Genomic DNA, 10833 nt, shown 5'->3' with positions numbered 1-10833 from the left:
ATTATTCATTGTCCTGGTGTCCTTTTGTGCAAGCAGTTCTCAAAAATGGCGATGTCTCATTTTGTGTCGCAATATCGAGCTATGAATGCCGCTCACTTAACAATAGATGAGTTGGAATATGAACTGAAGATACGCAAGATTCCAGTAAATGGGTCGCGTAATCAACTGGAAAGAACACTGCGAACACACCTGAAAGAAGAAAAAAATCAGAAAGAGGTTTTTTTAGATTTTATTGCGGATTCAGTGATGGGTGAATTAGAGAGCTGTGGAGATAAAATTTACAGTATTAAAAACGCGTTGGAAATTAGAAAAGGGAAAAGAGCGCCAGAGCAGAGCTACAAAACTAGGTTGATTCATATTCTTCTACGAATGGAAAGACTAAAAAGTCAGGCTTGTGGAGAGGAGGATTTGAACTCTCTAGCTGTGATAGCTGGGGAATGTTTGAGCATGTTGAATGGTTATTTCTCAACTTCCTCTCATCTAGCAGAGGTTAGAGAGGCCGAATTGAAGATGATCAATGAAAGTTTGAGACAGCAAATCGAAGAAAATAGTTCGAACGATGGACCGGATAATGAAAATACGGATGGAAATTACAATGCTAATCCAAATGAAGAGGTAGAGAGTGATACGAGTGAGGTTGAAATGAACATTGATGAAGAGTTAGATAAGGAGGTAGAAACGGTTGAACGACAAAAAGCTCAGGACGATAATGGAGAGAAATTAGAAGCAGAAAACAAACAGCTCATGGATGTTGTTAGCCAATTGTTACAGCGTATACAACTGTTAGAGTCGAAACAAAATAAAAATCAAGAAGAATATAATCATAAAAATAGTACACACGTCGAGGAACCGGTTAAAGAAAAAAACACAGAAAAACGAGTAAACAATAAACCATCTGATTTTATAGCATGGTTGAAACAGAGAAATAGTTCTTGGCAAAGTTCGAATAATAATGAAAACTATTCCAATCCAGAATCAAGGATTGCAAATGAAAATAATCCACGCGAAAATATTAGAATAAATACCCATAGTCACCGTTTACCGGTGCATAAGTGGGCAATTCGATATGATGGACAATGGAAGAAAGCTGAATGAATTTTTAAAAGAAGTTGAGTTCAACGCGCGTTCAGAAGGATTTACGGAGACTGAATTGTTTTTATCAGCACACCATTTGTTCACCCAAAAAGCTAGGTCTTGGTTCATGGAGGTAAATGGAAATAATGAGTTGGGGTCGAGGAAGAATTTGGTTCAGGAAGTAAAGAATGAGTTCTTACCAATTGACATTGATTACGTCTATGAACGACAGGCTAACAATCGAAAGCAAGGTGCTAAAGAAAAGTTCCAGGACTTTTACTTGGACATGGTCCGGATTTTTCGTAGCATGTCCAATCCATGGGATGAGAGACGGAAATTCGACGTCCTTTTCCGAAATACCCGGGACGAGTGCAGAATAGCCATGCTTGCCGCGAATATTACCACTATACCTAAAATGAAAGAATTTGGCAAGAAATTTGATGCAATAAATTGGCAGTATTATCAAAGACGAGAAAATAGATTTGTACATAAAACAGAAGAAATCGAGGAAATGAGGAAGGAAAAGAATTCAAATTATCAAGAAAATAGATTTCAAAAAAGAGAACGGTCTAATAAAGAACAAATTAAGGAAAATGATAATAAACGACAGGATTTTGAGCAGCGTTTCCAGAAAGAGCTTTGGAAACCACAATCGAACTTTAAAGTTCAGGAGAATAAATTTGGTACAAAAAACTATTACAATTCTAGTACGCATCCGAGCAATCCTTATAGGACTAAGAGTCCAGTTCCAGGACCAAGTGGAACAAGTGCATTACAAAGGATTGTTCGAGCGTACATCCCGGTGAGGGGAGGGATTTGTTTCAATTGCCATGAAAATGGGCATTATTTCAAAAGTTGCGCTAAGCAAAGGAACGTTTTTTGTGAAGTGTGTGGTTTCCCAGGTTTTATCACAAAGGAGTGCCCTTACTGCTAAGCAAAAAACACCAAACCGACTGCCCAGTGAGGTAACGCAGTCGTAAAACAAACTTTTCAAGTCCTCACAAATTTTCAATAGCTGATCCACCAAAACAGCTAAGACAACATGGCTATTCACAAGTAAGCATGTGTAGAGATCAGAATGCAGAAATAGTAACTGCATTCATTAATGTCAGGGAAGATAACAGACCCTTTGCAAAGGTGGAAATGTTGGGGATATCTGTGATAGGATTATTGGATAGTGGTGCTTCAAGAACCATTTTAGGGATAGGTGGAAGGAAAATAGTTCAAGCATTGAAACTAAAACTGAAACCCACGAATATCAATTTGAAAACAGCTGCGGGCCAGAACTTAGAAGTGATTGGATGCGCTGATGTACCAATCACATTCAATGGAAAAACTAAAATCTTACCGGTATTGTTTGCCCCACAATTAAATAGAAAATGCATTTTGGGCTATGATTTTTGGGAGAAATTTAGAATTGAACCCACGATCAATAGCAGCGAAGTAGGAGAAATTGTTGGACAAGAGGGAGAAAATGCAATAGAAATAAATAATGAACAGCAAAGACAGTTAGAGGATACCAAATCACTATTTCTAACCGCAAAACCTGGTAAGTTTGGAAAACCAATTACATGACACATAAAATTGAACTCAAAGAAGAGTACCAAAATTCACCACCTGTCCGTAATCCTTATCCTTGGAGTCCCGAAATACAAAGGAAAATACATCGTACAGTGGACAACATGCTTGAAGAGGGTATTATCGAACCCTCAAGGTCAGACTGGTCATTGCCAGTCGTCCCAGTTAAGAAAAGAAATAGCGAAGAGGTAAGATTGTGCCTCGACGCTAGATCGCTTAACGAGCGGACAAAAAGGGACGCATACCCTCTCCCTCACCAAAACAGGATACTCAGTCAGTTAGGACCATTCAGGATGCTTTCGACAATCGATCTGACTCAAGCTTTTCTGCAGGTGCCTTTAATGGAAGAATCGCGAAAATATACCGCATTCTCAATTCCAGGTAAAGGCTTATTCCAATTTACGCGATTGCCATTCGGTCTCATAAATAGTCCAGCAACTCTTAGCAAACTTATGGACCAAGTATTGGGTTTTGACATTGTAGTGGTCAGCAACACTTTTGATGACCACTTAGCGAAATTAAGGGAGTTGGCCAAACGATTGAAAGATGCTAATTTGTGCATCAATCTGGAGAAATCAAAGTTCTGCTGCCATGAACTGCCATATCTAGGCTACATTTTATCTCGAGACGGTCTTCGACCTAACCCAGATCGAGTCCAAGCGATCTTGGGGTATGAGGTTCCGAATTCCGTGAGATCTCTAAGGCGATTCCTCGGTATGGTAAACTACTACCGCAGGTTTATCGAAAACTTTAGTGAACTCACTGTACCTTTGACAAATTTGTTGAAAAATAAGCCAAAAAGGGTACAGTGGAACAGTGCAGCAGAGCAGGCTTTTAACGATATCAAGGAACGTTTGATTTCCGCGCCAGTGATGGTCAATCCCGATTTCACATTACCATTTTGTGTACAGACTGATGCAAGCGACAACGCTCTTGCGGGAGTCCTCACGCAAGTTCAGGATGGTACAGAAAAAGTAATCGCGTATCACTCGGAAAAATTTAAAGGAGCCGAATTGAATTATCATGCAGCGGAAAAGGAAGGGTTAGCTGCCCTCCGCTGCATTGAAAAATTTAGATGTTACATAGAAGGAACGCATTTCACTCTGGTGACAGATTCTTCAGCGTTGTCTTTCATTATGAAAGCGAAATGGAGATCTTCTTCCCGACTTAGTAGGTGGAGCATAACACTCCAACAGTACGATATGGAAGTGAAGCACCGAAAAGGCAAGGACAATATTGTCCCTGATGCGTTGTCGCGATCAGTCGAAGCTGTAGATGTCGAGAGAAAAGATGGGTGGTATCCAAAATTATTCAAAGCGGTGGAACGTCAACCGGAAAAATATATGGATTTCAAAATCGAAAATGGGAAGCTATTCAAATTTGTGTCCGCGCGGTCGGATTTATTAGATTATAGGTTCGAATGGAAGGAGTGTGTTCCTGATTCGATGCAGCAGCAAATAATGAAACAGGAACATGATGAAAGCATGCACATTGGGTTCGAAAAATGTATTGAAAGGGTTAAGAGAAGATATTACTGGCCTCGAATGAACGCAGACCTAAAACGATATATCGGTTACTGTGAATCGTGTAAAGAAAACAAACATCCAACCATTTCAACCGTCCCGAAAATGGGTAGGCAGCGAATTGCGACTAAACCATTTCTGATTATATGCATGGATTATATCCAGTCACTTCCTCGGAGCAAGAATGGTAATGCACACTTATTAGTCATAATGGACTTATTCTCTAAGTACTGCCATCTTGTTCCGGTGAAGAAAATATCGTCTGGAAGTCTATGTTCCATAGTGGAAAATCAATGGTTCCGAAAGCTATCCGTTCCCCAATATTTGATAACGGATAATGCGACGACTTTTCTGTCTAGAGAATTCCAAGACCTGTTACATAAATATGAGGTGCAACATTGGACAAATTCTCGACACAGGAGTCAAGCCAATCCGGCCGAACGGCTAAATCGTACCATAAATTCCATGATTCGAACATATGTTCGAGAAAATCAGCGTGTATGGGACACCAGAATCGCAGAAATTGAGTTTATTTTGAATAACTCCATTCATGCTTCAACCAAATTCACTCCTCATCGAATAATTTTCGGCAGTGAAATCGTGGTTCGGGGGACCGATAACGCACGAGAAAAAGAAGGAAATCAGTCTGTAGATCAGAGAATCGAAAAATTTGAAGGAATTAATAAGAAGATTTATGAGCTAGTTATAGCTAATTTGCGAAAAGCTTATTAGTCAACGAAAGCTCGGTATGATTTGAGGAACAAAAGATACTCACCTACTTTTACTGTGGGTCAACGAGTGTTCAAACGCACTTTTCTTCAATCTTCCGCGGTTAAGGACTTCAATGCGAAGCTAGGACCGATTTATACACCCTGCATCATTATGGCCAGGAAGGGTACTAGTTCCTACGAGGTCTCAGATATGAATGGTAAACCATTGGGCACATTCTCAGCCGCAGATTTGCGAGCGTAGGTAGATCTAAAAAAAATCATAAGAATAATAAGAAGTGAACAAAAGGACTCCGGTTCTTGAGAAACGGGAGGTCAAATGAGAGGATGGTATCCATCCCGATAATGCTTCTTTAGGGAGTTTCACCTGAATCCATTCGCTAAATCCCAGATCGAGGATAGAACAGGTTGGCCCATAATAGGGTGTCTGTGGGACAGGGCGTCCGGATAGTCTCAATAAATCCTTCCCGTCTTCCTTTAAAGCTCAAGCTTATGCTCTTTGTCAATTCCTTGCCATCTGATTAAAATATGTTTTTCAATGTCGCTAAATTTGGTTTGGAGATGTAGAAAATAGATTAAATTAATATTGTAGGTTAGTTATAGTGTGAGGGTTAATAGGTAATCGAACATAATAGAAGAACAATAGAAGGTGATGAAACAAGCAAGGCAGTTAGTTTAGTAGTTGAAAATACAAGTAAAATAAGTACCCATGTATCCCTGATAAAGAATTTATATCCATATGATTTGATACTTACCCATCACGAATCTCCGGGAAATTATTGAATCCTTTGGGACACCGCATACGTTGTTCCATTCTGTAACGTATGATTGTTAATAGCTCGAAGCTCGAAGCACTCACACACACTAACAATGAATAGTAGTTTCCCCACGAAACGAAGTAATAGCATGCATTCCTAGGTCAACTCCGACAGAATGAAATATTTCATATCCGTTCATGAGTTGAACTCTGTGCAATTTTTGTTATTGTAAATAGTCTATCGTAGAATGCATAAAATACCATGGTACTTGTACATATGTTTTGCATGTTTTTTTTAAATAAAATTTCGTTATTTATTTAGTAATTGTTATTTATTTTGCATGTTTTTATCAATAATTATAGTAGTAAATTTTAAAATGTAGCATGTTCATTTGAATGATTTTTTTTATTCGGATTTTTATATATTTTTTTTAATTTGTTTTTTTGTGATGTTGGTTAATGCATTTTCACGTGATTGCTGAAGACCGGAGTCGCAAGACATTGATGGTCAGTAGTAGGGTTAACCCTAGAAACAGAGAGGAGTTGGTCCCCCAACGATGAAAACTTATGACCCCGACACGCGAATACATAAAAAAATAATCACTCGTCCGGTAGCAAGCACTAAGATCTAGTACGAACTGAAAGTTGCTTATGAATCCCATTCTTCGCGACCCGCAGATGTTGTGGGCGGCTGGATATCTCTCTTGGTTGATGGTTCAGAGGTACGTTGCATCGTAACGAATTTCTTGTTTATTAATATAAAAATATTAGCTTTGCTAATATTTTTACCCGAGCTGGGGGAGAGTGTGACTGTTCATGGAGGTGAACGTTTGAGACACACGAAATTAGCGTGTTTTAGTTCGCGAATTTTGATGAATCACCGTCGGGAAAAAGCTAAGCGTGGGGTTACGTGAATTTTCACCGCTTCACGCCTCACTTGCACCGCCACAACTGGGTACACGGCCCTTAACCGGTGATACCAGCACCCGCCACCAGATGGCACTGGCATGGGCGACAAATATTTAGATAGGTCCGAAAATGGGAATTCGGACCTGTACCTGGGATCATGAGGGTAATGACCGGGTCGAGAGGTTGACGACCAGGCTTGAAAAGGTATAAAGGGGACTGGAAAAGAAACCTTTGGACGGAACGGTCGAGTTTTAAGAGAAAAAAAAGGATATTTCGCGCGTGGAAAAAAAGGCGATTGTTCGCGCGAATAAGATCAGTGAAAAGATTGGTGAAAAGAAGGAGATCAAGGTTTAAGAGGATGGAGAAAAAAGGTGCGATCGTGCGTTATCCGCGAGTGCTCGCGGAATTTTCCGGGAATTCGCGATTTCCCGACAGACGACGAATTATTATTATCCCTTCTACAACCGGAACATCGAGTCGTCGCAGCCCAGCTTCCAGGTGAGTGTAGGTTAAGGAAGTGGGTGGCAAGGCAACGTAGCCAAACGCGAGGTTTTTCCCCAAGCAAATAATAAAGCGTATGCCGACTCTGAGGCATTTTTAAAGGGAGTTTCGTGTGTTCCACCGAGCACCGAAACCCGAAGTTACAAACAGATGGATGTTAGCGTCCGTTACTGGAATGTAACGAAGGGAACAGTGGAATCCAAGTACATTGGCTCAGCTTTTCTAAGCTCAACGCGTGCACTGGACTTGTTTGACAGATTGAAGAAATATTTTGAAGCTAGTTTGAAGTGGGTCAACTCGCAGGAGAGTAGTGAAGCAGTTGAATGAGGAAATTCGTGAAATCCGAAGCAGCCAAAACTAAGAGCTCACGAATATAGGTAGCTGCAGTTTGCAGGTTTTGACAATTCATTCAAAGAAGGAATGAAAAAGACTGTTTGGAAAATTGATGAATTCCTCCAGTGCTTGTATAGCCTGTTTGAGAACGTTTCATAAAGATGTGCGGGGTATTCTTGAACTATTGGATCGGCTGAAGTTTTGCGGAGTAAAATGGATCGAAAACCAACCGTTGGTATAAATAGCCCTTGACATGCTGCCGTACTTTAAAACCTATGTAGCCGCAGTCTAAGCACAAACAAACTTACGTTCCTAAGTACAAAGATACACATCCAGATTTCCGTAGGAGCTTTGCTGCTGTTTTCACTGCCAGTACCTTAAGAATAGTTGCAGAGGCTTTTGAGGATAAATTGCTGAGGGCTTTTCTTAACATCAGCTGCTGCAGTTCAACCATTTATGAAGAGCTTTCAGAGTGACGAGCTTATAGCATCTTTTCTATTCGAACTGACGAACCCTTTCAAACCAGTAATGATCAAATTGATCAAGCTAGCACTTTTGAGAGGGAATCTAAAGTCCCTTATAAACGTCGATCTTTCCGATGATTCGTTTGTGATAAGCAGCGACTGAAATTGAATTAGGATTCGCTGTAAAAGTTGCAATCAACGGTGTTGTGGAAATAATCAAGTTTATGAGATAAATATCTTGATTTTTGACAGAACTGTAAAGAGTACTATATTTAATTTCTCCGAAAAATGAAGGAACGATCACCTTTGTCGTATTCACGACAAAGACACGACACGATATATTTCTTGTATCCAGCGTTTATTGTTTGCAAAACAGCGCATGAATTTCGCTCTTGAACATTTCGTCCAGAAAAATAGAATCAGTGGTACCGTGGCGAACAAAACTAAACAGGAATTCCTCGAGTTTTGTGATACTTTTGGTTCGTGCGATATGCTAAAAAACTATCGTCGAAACGAAGAACGTTTGGTCCTTTTGTGGGTGAAGAAACTCGTAGGCGCAACGGGAAAATAATATACAAACTTGTCTGACTTTGTCAAAGAGATCCTCATTCTGTCGCATGGCAATGCTACATTGGAGCGAGGTCCTTCAAGGTATGTTTGGTGGTGAACCAAAATGATCCGAATTTGGTAGCTCAGCGCATTGTTCACAATGAATTCATCTTATTTTGCAAACAACTTGCAACCTAAGTGCAAGCTTGTTATGTTTGTTTGGACTTGAATGTGATCATGGCTTCATTCGTTTTACTTAAATATTAGTCATTATTGTAACAAATTGCTTCACGTAATACAACTTATACAGCATCATTAAATTTTCAAATGAGAACAAGTATTAATTAATAGGGGTCGATTTCTTAGACTTCCCCCAAAATCAATTTTCGTTTGTGTCGACCCCAAGGGGTCGATATCGACCACTTTGAGAAACCCTGGTCTAAAGGAAGCATGGCGAGTGCTTTTCCGGGCTCACTGAATGGATAGCTTCGACAGTGCTAAGACTTTCCATTATAATACAAAGCGTTCAACAGGTCGTGAGGCAGGGCTGTGCATCGCCCAGTGTATTTCTGCCACTTCAGCAATATACTCTGAGCAAGAAAATTGAAGACTGTGGGAGCACTCCAAGTCCCGTGGATTAGTTCATAGAGGATTTATTTGTGCAGTACATTTCATACAGAATTGATACGCCCATACTTTGAATTAAAGAACGTTGGAATGGTCTGCGATCGATGATGATCTGGAGTTCCATAGATTTCCTGCTCCATTGTCAGATCAAAATCAACAGAAGAATACATCAAAAGTCAGGCAAACAATGTTTGCAAATAAACAAAGAAGGGAGTATTGTTACATATTTAAGTAGGACATGCCAAAATGTTCACTCAATAAATTGTGAACTTAATACCATACATACACATTTTATTACACTAAAAGAACATTAGGGTTTATTGTAATACTGTTACTAACAATTTTAATAGACTTTAAAGAAACAATTGTCTTCTTCTTCTTCTTCTTCTTCTTCTTCTTAAATGGCACTAACGTTCCTAGAGGAACTTCCCCGTCTCAACGTAGTATTTATTTGCGTCGTTTTTATTAGTACTTAAGGGGGTATTCTAGTCTAGAAATCTGAAAAAATCGAAATTTTTTTTTTACCATATTTCTGTAGTTTAGGCATTCAAGAATATACTCTAGAAAGGACTTATCGAAAATCCTATTATTTACCTAGTTAGAGCCATCTTAGTGATGTGGTATCTAACCTGTTACGGCCATCACAATGAACTTCAAACGCGTTTCTCTCGGAACTAGTTTTTTTCTAACTGGCGTACACGATATCTCAAGTTCTACTGAACCGATTTATGTCAAATTTATATGAAAATAATCTGCATACATACTATTCTAATTATGAATATTTTTTTTCCGTCCTATTTTTGTTTTATTGTTGAAAGATAGATAAACGAATAATGATATAATGGATAGTAAAAATATTCTTTGTTTTATTTTTACGGAGTTCGAAAAAACGTCCGAAATTCGTGTCTCTACACTAGAATACCCCCTTAATTGAGATTTCTATGCCAAATTACACACCTTGAATGCATTCTGAGTGTCATGCTCTAGAATACATTGTATACAATAAGGATCAGGAAAAGTTGGTTCAACTTTTCAGACACAGCGAAATGTTTAGGTGCAATTATTGTTTAATATCATTGTTCGAATTTTTGTGATATTAGGCTGTCAAAAAAGTCCTGCGGTATTTTTTTTTGAATTTTCATTTGTTCATAAAATTAGTTACAATCATCTGTTTTAAGTCAAATATGCGCCGTTTTTTTTCGATGACTTGTTCCAAAGAGATGCCAACTTCATAATACCCCTGTTATTTCACAAGCCTCTTTTGTGGCTAACTTCTGACTACCTAGTTCGTTCGCCATGTACAAAGACAGGTGGTAGTCACTTGGTGTAAGGTCCGGACTATACGGCGAATGCAAAAGAACCTCCCATCCGAGCTCCCGGAGCTTCTGGCGCGTCACCAAAGAAGTGTGTGGCCTGGCGTTGTCCTGATGGAAGACAATGCGGCCTCTGTTTATCAAAGATGGCCTCTTCTTCATGAGTGCTACCTTCAAGCGGTCCAGTTGTTGGCAGTACAGGTCCGAATTGAGCGTTTGGCCAAACACCAAAGTGACCAAACACACAGCAGAACCTTCCTGGCCGTTAATGAGGGCTTGGCCACCGTCCGAGCCGCTTCAGCGGGCTTCGACCACGACCGTTTGCGCTTTACGTTGTCGTAAGTGACCCACTTTTCATCGCCAGTCACCATCCGCTTCAGAAACGGGTCGATTTTGTTGCGATTCAGCAGCGATCCACATGCGTCGATACGGTCAAAGATGTTTTTTGCGTCAACGTGTGTGGCACCCATACATCGA

The 10833-nt window shown here is 39.8% G+C and overlaps 1 long non-coding RNA gene across 2 annotated transcripts; it reads right to left on the bottom strand.

Annotated features, from left to right (window-relative positions):
- On the bottom strand, positions 1-5738 carry LOC129779200 (uncharacterized). 2 transcript variants are annotated; one of them, XR_008743583.1, is made up of 5 exons: positions 5659-5738; positions 5271-5447; positions 4951-5153; positions 1275-1484; positions 1-189 (listed from the first exon to the last, which is right to left on the bottom strand). It is a non-coding gene; the product is annotated as an uncharacterized LOC129779200 (long non-coding RNA). The 2 variants fall into 2 exon arrangements; XR_008743584.1 differs by lacking the exon at positions 1275-1484.
- Between the last annotated feature and the right edge of the window lie 5095 nt (positions 5739-10833).

The sequence above is a fragment of the Toxorhynchites rutilus genome, chromosome 3 (assembly GCF_029784135.1).
Source record: "Toxorhynchites rutilus septentrionalis strain SRP chromosome 3, ASM2978413v1, whole genome shotgun sequence".
NCBI lineage: Eukaryota > Metazoa > Arthropoda > Insecta > Diptera > Culicidae > Toxorhynchites > Toxorhynchites rutilus.
Note: the sequence above shows the minus strand (reverse complement) of the source record. Positions and strands in the feature narration are given on the sequence as shown.